The sequence below is a fragment of the Aristolochia californica genome, unplaced genomic scaffold (assembly GCF_029961685.1).
Source record: "Aristolochia californica isolate CCGP_79_NKW_82.1479 unplaced genomic scaffold, dmAriCali1.0.hap1 SCAF_304, whole genome shotgun sequence".
Taxonomy (NCBI): Eukaryota; Viridiplantae; Streptophyta; class Magnoliopsida; order Piperales; family Aristolochiaceae; genus Aristolochia; species Aristolochia californica.
In genome coordinates, this window is record NW_027181998.1 from 17,501 (window position 1) to 27,989 (window position 10,489).

The 10,489-nt window shown below is 35.0% G+C and overlaps 3 non-coding genes across 3 annotated transcripts; 1 reads left to right on the forward strand and 2 right to left on the reverse strand.

Moving 5' to 3' along the window:
- Positions 1–5,113: 5,113 nt before the first annotated feature.
- Positions 5,114–5,186, reverse strand: TRNAF-GAA (transfer RNA phenylalanine (anticodon GAA)). The gene has a single exon. It is a non-coding gene; the product is annotated as a tRNA-Phe (tRNA).
- A 1,985-nt stretch (positions 5,187–7,171) lies between these two features.
- Positions 7,172–7,244, forward strand: TRNAT-UGU (transfer RNA threonine (anticodon UGU)). Its single transcript has one exon. It is a non-coding gene; the product is annotated as a tRNA-Thr (tRNA).
- Positions 7,245–8,531: 1,287 nt separating this feature from the next.
- Positions 8,532–8,618, reverse strand: TRNAS-GGA (transfer RNA serine (anticodon GGA)). The gene has a single exon. It is a non-coding gene; the product is annotated as a tRNA-Ser (tRNA).
- Between the last annotated feature and the right edge of the window lie 1,871 nt (positions 8,619–10,489).

Genomic DNA, 10,489 nt, shown 5'->3' on the forward strand with positions numbered 1-10,489 from the left:
ATAAAGTATGAATAGTGGGAGGATAATAGGGAAAGGGTAAAAGATTAATTAAAAAATAGGAAAGGGTGGGTAGAAAAACTTATTAGAGACCATTGACTCCGGTATCTAATAAGTTATACCTACTATTGGATTTGAACCAATGACTCCTGCCGTATGAAAGCAATACTCTAACCGCTGAGTTAAGTAGGTCATTTATCATCACAAAGAAAAAAAAAAGGAAGACCCCTCGCATGGGCATTATAGATGGAATACTACTTCTAAGCAATACCAATCTTTGTCAGTAAAGGGGTCAGAGAGCTATCATATGGGACCATAGAATATCCATCTTGACAAGATATTATCTAGATGTTAAGATATCTATGACAAGGGCTATAGCTCAGTTAGGTAGAGCACCTCGTTTACACGCGCGCCAATGCTTTTTCAGGGGAGTTCATCATGCAATCAACAGAATTGATCTTATTGATAAATCGGTGTCTTACTCCATGGATTCGAGGGAACAAGAGAACAATAGCCTGACAAATCTTTGGTTCGGTCCGATTCAGGTACCAATTTAAAATAGAACCCATCATTGATTTGATAATTGATAAGGTGAATACCTAGTCTATTCAATGCTAGGCATAATGGGTATAAGGACCTCAAAATAACATAACCTCTTTTCGCCCTATGAGCTTTAAGGTGTATGAAGTATCATATTTGACTCTTTGAGCGGAGCGATAGAGACTCAACCTAACTTAGGTTGATCTAGGCCGGAGGCAGACCTACGTCAAGGCAATCCTTCTTTGAAAACACTTTGGTATTGCTCCTGGATCAGAATACAAAAAATGAATCAGAGCACGTGGAACCATCTCGTTATCTTCCTGTCAAGAAAAAGTATGGTGGACTAGCCGATTCTTATATCAGTTAACGAAAGAGCCCAATGCAAAAAAAATGCATGTTGGGTCTTTGAAACAGTTCGAATCATTTAGATAATACTCAGTTTGATCTGTTTTACCGAGAAGGTCTACGGTTCGAGTCCGTATAGCCCTATATATTTTGACATCCGTGTCATTTTGACATTTTTGTGTAGCTCTCATTTTCTCACATTAGTGCTTGTGGCTGGCCCGCGCGGTGGGTTGGCAAAGCAAGTAGTCTTCTGTTTCTGCACAATACTTATTTTTTTTTTATTCCAACCTAATCTAATTCAATTGTTCATCATTCCAATTCTACTGGTCCTTCCTTCCGATACAGACTTTATGCAAGCAAGAAGATTGGGGGCCTGTTTGAACTTGCACGGGCTGGGGATCCTTCTGACTCATCGCTTTGTTGTTCCACAATAACTCCAATGCAGTGCATTGTTTCAGAGATAAAAAATGGACGCTAACCTATAACCTAAACGTATCAACGTTTGCACCCTCTTCTATTTCTATGAGTCTATTTTTGGATTTGGTCTGTCGAATCGTTCAACAACGCCTGATTCCATTAGAAGTATCTTATGCGGATCATTTATGATTCAGCCGATTCTACGACTGTGGTACACTCCATTGTGTAGGTTTACTTCAAAGGAAACAAACCTTTTTATTGTCACGAAACCTAACCCCTTGGGTAGTCTTATCAGATGTTATTAACAAGTATTTCAAATCATTTCAAATCGCGATTTTGAGTCCTAGAAATTGGTCCGAAATGGAATGACTTCTTCAAGACTTCTATTCTAAGTCTAATTAAATAACTCGATTCTTTATTCTCTCTAGGGGGACCATCGGGGGTAGGGAGTACAAGTCAAAAGTCTATAATTTGGTATAGGAATCCATGAGTTGTTATATATCTATTTATATGGAAATATGGAAGTTTATATGGAAATATGGAAGGATTTCTCACAATTTAACAGATTGAATCAAATCAATTAAGTATAAATTTGGGACAAAGGGAGAGAATCTAATTGGCCGATGCATTCTATTTCCGTATCTGTATCGAATCAATAGACAGAATGACGATCCTCTAACCAGACCCTAATGAAAAGAATACATCAACACAAACCAAGTGGAATATACCATAAATCCTAAGATAGAAATCCCTAGGCATTCTACTACATCTGACTATTTGTGTTGTGATATTATAAAAGAAAAAAAAAAAAGAGAGAAAAATTTACCCAAGCCAGGCTTATTATTTATTAGAATTTTTATTCTATTATTATTCAAATTATATTAGAAATTTGATATAATATATATTTATATTATATTAAATATTAATTCAATTTCATATTTTGAATTTTCTGTTAATTTAAATATTAATTAATATATTAATATAACATTGTTATGTTATATATTTATATTTAATATTTTTTTTTTATGATTTTATGAATAGAAATAATATTCATATTATTTTCATATTATTTCAAATAGTCTTTAATTACTTTTTTATTTTAAGAAAATCCGAAACAAAACAAAGTGAGAGAGTTTTTTTGTATAAAAACATAATATGTCTACATCCTGAATGGAATCGAAGTAAATGTAAGTGGGATTCCGTTGGATGAATCTTGAAACGAGACATGATTCATAGCAAACAAATGAAACTACGTGGTTCCACCCTAATTGGTGTTTCGACTAAATAGTTATGAATAAATTGACAATTAAAATTCGAATTGACTAATTCGGTATATTCCACATTAATAGGAGTGCATCTATGTTTCTGCTTCACGAATATGATATTTTTTGGGCATTTCTGATAATATCAAGTGTTATTCCTATTTTGGCATTTTTTATTTCCGGAGTTTTAGCCCCGATTAGTGAAGGACCGGAGAAGCTCTCCAGTTATGAATCGGGTATAGAACCAATGGGGGATGCTTGGTTACAATTCCGAATCCGCTATTACATGTTTGCTCTAGTTTTTGTTGTTTTTGATGTTGAAACGGTCTTTCTTTATCCATGGGCAATGAGTTTCGATGTATTGGGTCTATCCGTATTTATAGAAGCTTTCATTTTCGTGCTTATCCTAATTGTTGGTTCAGTTTATGCATGGCGAAAAGGAGCATTGGAATGGTCTTAACCCCTGAATCCTCAGACAATAAAAAAGAAGGAAAAGGTTACATTGAGACAGTTATGAATTCTATTGAATTTCCGTTACTTGACCGAACAGCCCAAAATTCAGTTATTTCAACTACACCGAATGACCTCTCGAATTGGTCAAGACTCTCCAGTTTATGGCCACTTCTCTACGGTACCAGTTGTTGCTTCATTGAGTTTGCTTCATTAATAGGATCTCGATTCGACTTTGATCGTTATGGGCTGGTACCAAGATCAAGTCCTAGGCAGGCGGACCTAATTTTAACAGCCGGCACGGTAACAATGAAAATGGCTCCTTCTTTAGTGAGATTATATGAGCAAATGCCTGAACCGAAATATGTCATTGCTATGGGAGCTTGTACCATTACAGGGGGGATGTTTAGTACCGATTCTTATAGTACCGTTCGGGGAGTCGATAAGCTAATTCCTGTGGATGTCTATTTGCCGGGCTGCCCACCCAAACCAGAGGCAATTATGGATGCTATAACGAAACTTCGTAAGAAAGTCTCTCGAGAAATCTATGAAGATAGAATTGGGTCTCAACAGGAAAATCGATATTTTACTACCAATCACAAGTTTCATGTTGAGCGAAGTACTCATACTGGAAATTATGATCAAGGATTACTCTACCAGTCCCCATCTACTTCAGAGATACCTTCTGAAGCATTTTTCAAATACAAAAGTTCAGTGTCTTCCCACGAATTATTGAATTAGGAAAGGCAGGATGCTTTTGTGTTGTCCAGGATAACAAGCAGTGGGTCAATCTTCATAAATTTCATCGGCAATTTGAAATACTCATACAAATGTGGGAGAGATCAAGAAGATGCAGGGTCGTTTATCCGCTTGGCTAGTCAAGCATGAGCTAGTTCATAGATCTTTGGGCTTCGATTACCAAGGAATAGAGACTTTACAAATAAAACCCGAGGATTGGTACTCCATTGCTGTCATTTCATATGTATATGGTTACAATTATCTACGTTCCCAGTGTGCCTATGATGTAGCACCAGGCGGATTGTTAGCTAGCGTGTATCATCTTACGAGAATACAGTATGGTGTGGATCAACCCGAAGAGGTATGCATAAAAGTATTTGCCCCAAGGACGAATCCTAGAATCCCGTCTGTTTTCTGGATTTGGAAAAGCGCAGACTTTCAAGAGCGGGAATCCTATGATATGTTGGGAATCGCTTATGAGAATCATCCACGCCTGAAACGTATCTTGATGCCCGAAAGTTGGCTAGGCTGGCCTTTACGTAAGGATTATATTACCCCCAATTTCTATGAAATACAAGATGCTCATTGAATGATAAGATGAATGATAAGAAACTAATCTTCACTTATACGACTCCAGATATTCAAGGAATCTTTTTACGTTCTGTTCTAGATGAAACGGAGTAACTGGCCTTTCATTCGTACTATGGATGGGCTGCTAAAGAAGCTTCATTTAGATTCTCAAATTTTGAAGAGTCCCATTTCAGATGAGCAGAGCCTGTAGGATGAATCAAAAGAGTTCTGCACCATGAACTTTGTACCGCGCGCATCGCTTAGATGGGGCCACGGAAAGCTGCATAGAAGGGAGTGAATAAATGGGAAAGTGAAGAAATAGAATATGAAATAAAATCGTAAATTCTGAAATAAAAAAAGAAAAATTCAGAAATTAAATAAAATAAAAAAGGATCGGATTTTTTGGACTGTCTCTGAAATGAACCCTGCCTTTTCCTATCCTTCAACTCCTCCAGACTAGTCTTTTAGGGTTTTCGACCAACTAACTTCGACTTCGGATATGTATGAAGTATTAACATTCTTTTTGTGCGGGAAGAGATACAGTATGAACAAACAAACAAAAAAGAGGAGGGAACGGAATCCAATTATTTTCTTTACTCATATCTTTACCCATCTACTCGTTTTTTACCCATCTACAAGACGGAGGCGTCTATCTATACATCTAGATGTAGATGGATAAATATGTATTATGCTCTGGACTATTAACGCATATAATATTAAATAATATTAATATGGGTTCTGACTCTATTGATTTATTTGTATGAGTATCTTATCTATTCGATACATTAACCACGTGCCAGGAACCAGATTTGAACTGGTGACACGAGGATTTTCAGTCCTCTGCTCTACCAGCTGAGCTATCCCGACCATTCTCGATGCATGATCCTACTAAAAGAAAAAGAAAGCTTGGGCCTATGTCAATGAAAGGGACTCAAAAAGCATTAACTTACCTAAATAAAGTCGGTAATTTGTTGGATCTTCAAAAAGGAGACTTTGTAAATGTAAGTGTAAGAGTAATGATATGAACTGTGAAAGGTTCCGTAATGGAGATTCTTTGCCCATCCATATATGGATGGGCATTTGTACGTATATCATATCTATCACAGTGAGAAGAGAGAAAGATTTCTGGCCGGATCCATTTGTGAAAGAGTAGAGTAAGTGAAAAACATATCTAATTTTGAACCACTGATAAAAAAAAAAGAGGATAAATGCTTAGGGAGTCAAATAGGCCTTTTATTGGGGATAGAGGGACTTGAACCCTCACGATTTCTAAAGTCGACGGATTTTCCTCTTACTATAAATTTCATTGTTGTCAGTATTGACATGTAGAATGGGACTCTATCTTTATTCTCGTCTCACTCGATTAATCAATCCTTAAAAAGATCTATCAGACATCCTTAAAAAGATCTATCAGACTCTGGTGTGATAGTCGATTTGATCACTGACTATTCGATTCTTCCTTCTGCTTCTGAAATTATTATTCTGAAATTTTTAGAAAAAAAAAATATGGATTCGGGTCGTGATTAATCTTTGATATTTCAGTACGTATACGTACATATCTAGGGTCATCCCACTCTGGAGTTTCGATAGAAGGATTCTTCTACCAATGTAGTAAAGTCAACCCCATTCGTTAGAACAGCTTCCGTTGAGTCTCTGCACCTATCCTTTTTTTTTTCTGAAAACAGGATTTGGCTCAGGATTGCCCATTTTTAATTCCAGGGTTTCTCTGAATTTGGAAGTTACCACTTAGTAGGTTTCCATACCAAGGCTCAATCCAATCAAGTCCGTAGCGTCTACCAATTTCGCCATATCCCCCTCCCTCTTCCTTATGAGAAAGAAATCACATTGTGACCCCCCCTTCTTTTCTTTCATTTATCTTGGAGCCGTTGAATTCATTAGATACAGGCCCTTATTCCTATATCAAAGAGGTGTGTCCCTATTATATTTCTTGACCAGCTTCTTTCATCCCTATCGGAGTGGCGGGCCCATATTTGATATGATCCAATCAGAAATGATTCTATCATTGATGTATCCGCAATTCAATATGGATGGATATATCCCACGTCACATATATATATATGTCTTTACACCCCTTATTTTTTTAGCGCTATTTGGAATACTGGAACGGTCGATATTCATTCTTTTTTTATCGTCTTATCCCCTCCCTTTCCGAATGAAACCAGAGGAATGTCTCATTATGCTCTGGACTGCAGCCTTATCTTTATCTTATCCTTTCCTTTATCTTATCCTTTCCTTAGGAAGGATCTCCTATACTATAGGAATTCCTATAGTGTAAATAAATAGAATTTCTAAATTTCTATAACTATATATAGAATATATAACTAAGCTAATTTTTATTTTTTAGTTTATTTTATTAAGATTAAGTAATTAATATTACTAATATTACATAATCATAATATAATCTAATTAATATTAATAATATAATATATTAATATTATATTATTATTTATTATTACATAACAACATTAATATTAATAATTACATTATTAATATTAATGTTGTCATAATTAATATTATATTCTATTTAATATTAATATTGTATTATTAATATAATATTGATATTGTATTTATATAATTGTATTTGTATTTATATAATTGTATTTATATATATATATATTATATATAATAATAATAATTAATAATAATTATAATAATAATAAAAACAAACTACTCTTTATTTATTTATTATAATTATATTAATTATTAATAATAGATATTAATAATAGATAAATAAATAGATAAATAAAATAAAAAAATAAATAAATAGCTAATTACTAATAGCTAAGTCCCAGTAGTTTCCCGAAATCCTATGCACTATTTCTGTTATGTGAGCCCGCTTAGCTCAGGGGTTAGAGCATCGCATTTGTAATGCGATGGTCATCGGTTCGATTCCGATAGCCGGCTTTTCCATTTATTCGATTTTTTCCATGATTGATATTGATATTGATAATGTCTCCTTGAGATCAAGAGAAATTGAAAAGACTTTTCAATTTTCTCCAAATGTCGGGTCAACATAGTATGTTACGGGAACTCCCAACTATGAATAAAAAAGAATAAAAAATGGATTGAAGCTGTTAGATCTCTACAGAACAAGAAAGGGATACTTAACTTCCTATATATAACTATATAAAATAATCTGGTTATTGAGACAATTCATCTCATTCTTCTTTATAGTATTTCAGCGAGTTTAGCTTCGTTTATCGTTTAGTTCAGTCTTAATTTTTTTATTCTGTGAAATCCAATTTCAATAAAATAAGGAGTCTTTATGTCTCGTTACCGAGGGCCTCGTTTCAAAAAAATACGCCGTCTGGGGGCTTTACCGGGACTCACTAGTAAAAGACCTAGATCCGGAAGTGATCTTAGAAACCAACCGCGTTCCGGGAAAAGATCTCAATATCGTATTCGTCTAGAAGAAAAACAAAAATTGCGTTTTCATTATGGTCTGACAGAGCGGCAATTGCTTAGATATGTTCGTATCGCTGGGAAAGCCAAAGGGTCAACAGGTCAAGTTTTACTACAACTACTTGAAATGCGTTTGGATAACATCCTTTTTCGATTGGGTATGGCTTCGACCATTCCTGGAGCTAGACAACTAGTTAACCATAGACATATTTTAGTTAATGGTCGTATAGTAGATATCCCAAGTTATCGGTGTAAACCCCGAGATATTATTACTACGAGAGATGAACAAAGATCCAGAGCTCTGATTCAAAATTATGTGGATTCATCTCCCCGCGAGGAATTGCCAAAACATTTGACTCTTGACTCATTCCAATATAAAGGAATAGTAAATCAAATAATAGATAGTAAATGGATCGGCTTAAAAATCAATGAATTACTAGTCGTGGAATATTATTCCCGTCAGACTTAAACTTAATTAAAATAAAATAATTAAGCTTTGGACAATACAATTTTGTCTACCCTGTTTCACCAAACAAAGTAAATAGAACTAAGTTAAGGGATTTAATCCGGATTTTCCCCCATTTTCGTATCCTTTTCGTATCCCAAGTGGATCCGCGGTCAGATTCTCATTCCTTGTCCACCCTTTCCGATCCGATATTTTATCTACCACAGTAATTGGCAATAGAGAATCACTAGAAAGCAAAGGCCCTACTCTTGGAATAATGGTATCCATTGTTATTTGATACATTGTGGTTGGTAACGTTGGTAAATTAGGTGTAGGTCAAGGTACGGAAAGAGAGGGATTCGAACCCTCGGTAAGCAAAAGCCTACATAGCAGTTCCAGTGCTACGCCTTGAACCACTCGGCCACCTTTCCCACAGAATCTTAGGATTATTGCCCGGAAACCCGGTGAATAGCGAGTCATTCATATTATTTTATTGAATTTTTTATTGCAATACAATAAAGGTACGACCGATCTATTATAAATCGAAAACTTTTCGTCAAACAAAGATCTTCCTTCGAGGCTCGAGGGATAAAAACACATTTTTTTTTATTTAATATTAACTTAATATTAAAAAAACTATCTATTCATCTTTGTCAAGACGACGACCCTCTCCATCTTATTCGGATATTTATACCGTATACCGGATTAAACAACCAATGAATTGGGACGAATCCACAAACTCTATACTATACTATAGTATTTTATACTATGGTTATATTTAGAGGTCCATAGGAATTAAAAAATTCCTTTCTAGTTTCAGATTTATCAACAACAACTCTTCTCATGAGCTATCCCATGGATCTATTATTCCCATGGATCTATTATAAATAAATTCATGGGTCGCCCTATGATTTTAATATTTCCATTGTATTGTTTTGTTTGTGGATACGCGCTATTCGCCCAAAATGGATGGGTTGGTTATTCTATTTTCATCATGGAATGCTTATTTGATTCTTTTGACTCTTTGGGTAATAATAAAAAAAAAAAAAAACTCCTCGAGTTAGATCAGAATTTGTAGGAAAATTTCTTGGATTCCTTAACTTCGATAAAATAAAGAGTAAGAGTTCTGTTCATTGGTATACCACATTGGACTGAAATCCAATCTGATTCCAATATTTCCTATCTATCCCTGTCTTAAAAGGGGCAATTTTGAGGGTCTTTTTTTTTTTACAATTACTCTGTTTTTATGTGATTTCGTACTGTACAATTCCTTTGTTTATGGGAGCATTTTCCCTCGAGGGAGAGGATAATGAGAAGAATTATGGAATGGGTTGTAAACTATGCCTAGATCTCGGATAAGTGGAAATTTTCTTGATAAGACCTCCTCAATTGTAGCCAATATCTTATTACGAATAATTCCGATAACTTCAGGAGAAAAAGAGGCATTTACCTATTACAGAGATGGTGTGATTTGATTCGTTTTTTTTTTATTTATTTATTAATATTAAAATTTATATATATTCTAATTATATAATATAATTCTATTTATTTATATTTACTTATTATATTATATTATTATATATTGGATTTGACCTCTTTCAGTCTTATGAGAAGGGGACATGGTTCAGGACACAAAAAAAAAATTCTTTAAATAAACTTCCGCTTGGTGAAGGTGAAGTTTGGGGTAGTAGAGATCGAACAATTCCTTCTGTCGTGTATCCCCGATTGATGCAACCTCAGATGCTTCAATTATCGATTTTAGCATTGAGCGAAAGGTTACACCTATAGGTTCTGTATTGCAGGTTAATCCTACTCCACCAGTACCAATAGGCGGCGCATAGGGGAAGAAGCACTACACCTAGGAATCAACAACACGAAAACTTTGTTATATATTATACCCCTTTTCCTTATTGGGATCGGGACTAACAAGAATGGTTGGGACAACAAACATCCATCTCGTTTGTGCTTTGGATACCCGTATAACCATCGAAGATCGTTGAAGTGACTAATTCCTGCAAATCAAATAGAGGGCGTTGAGGACAAAGAAATTGTTGGAGTGAGCATTTCTATCTAGCATCAACACGTTTGGTGTTAAGAAAAAGACCTCCTACAGGAAGGCTGGCTAGAGATTTCTTGTAAAAACACTAGCCCCCATCAGTTCATAATGAAAATATTTCAATCTTTTTTGATTCCGATTCCATGGGTTATTCCCTTTATTACTATGCACAGAAGAGAAGGGAGGAGCCGTATGAGATGAAAGTCTCACGTACGGTTCTGAAACGGAGATTCTTTGAATAGAATG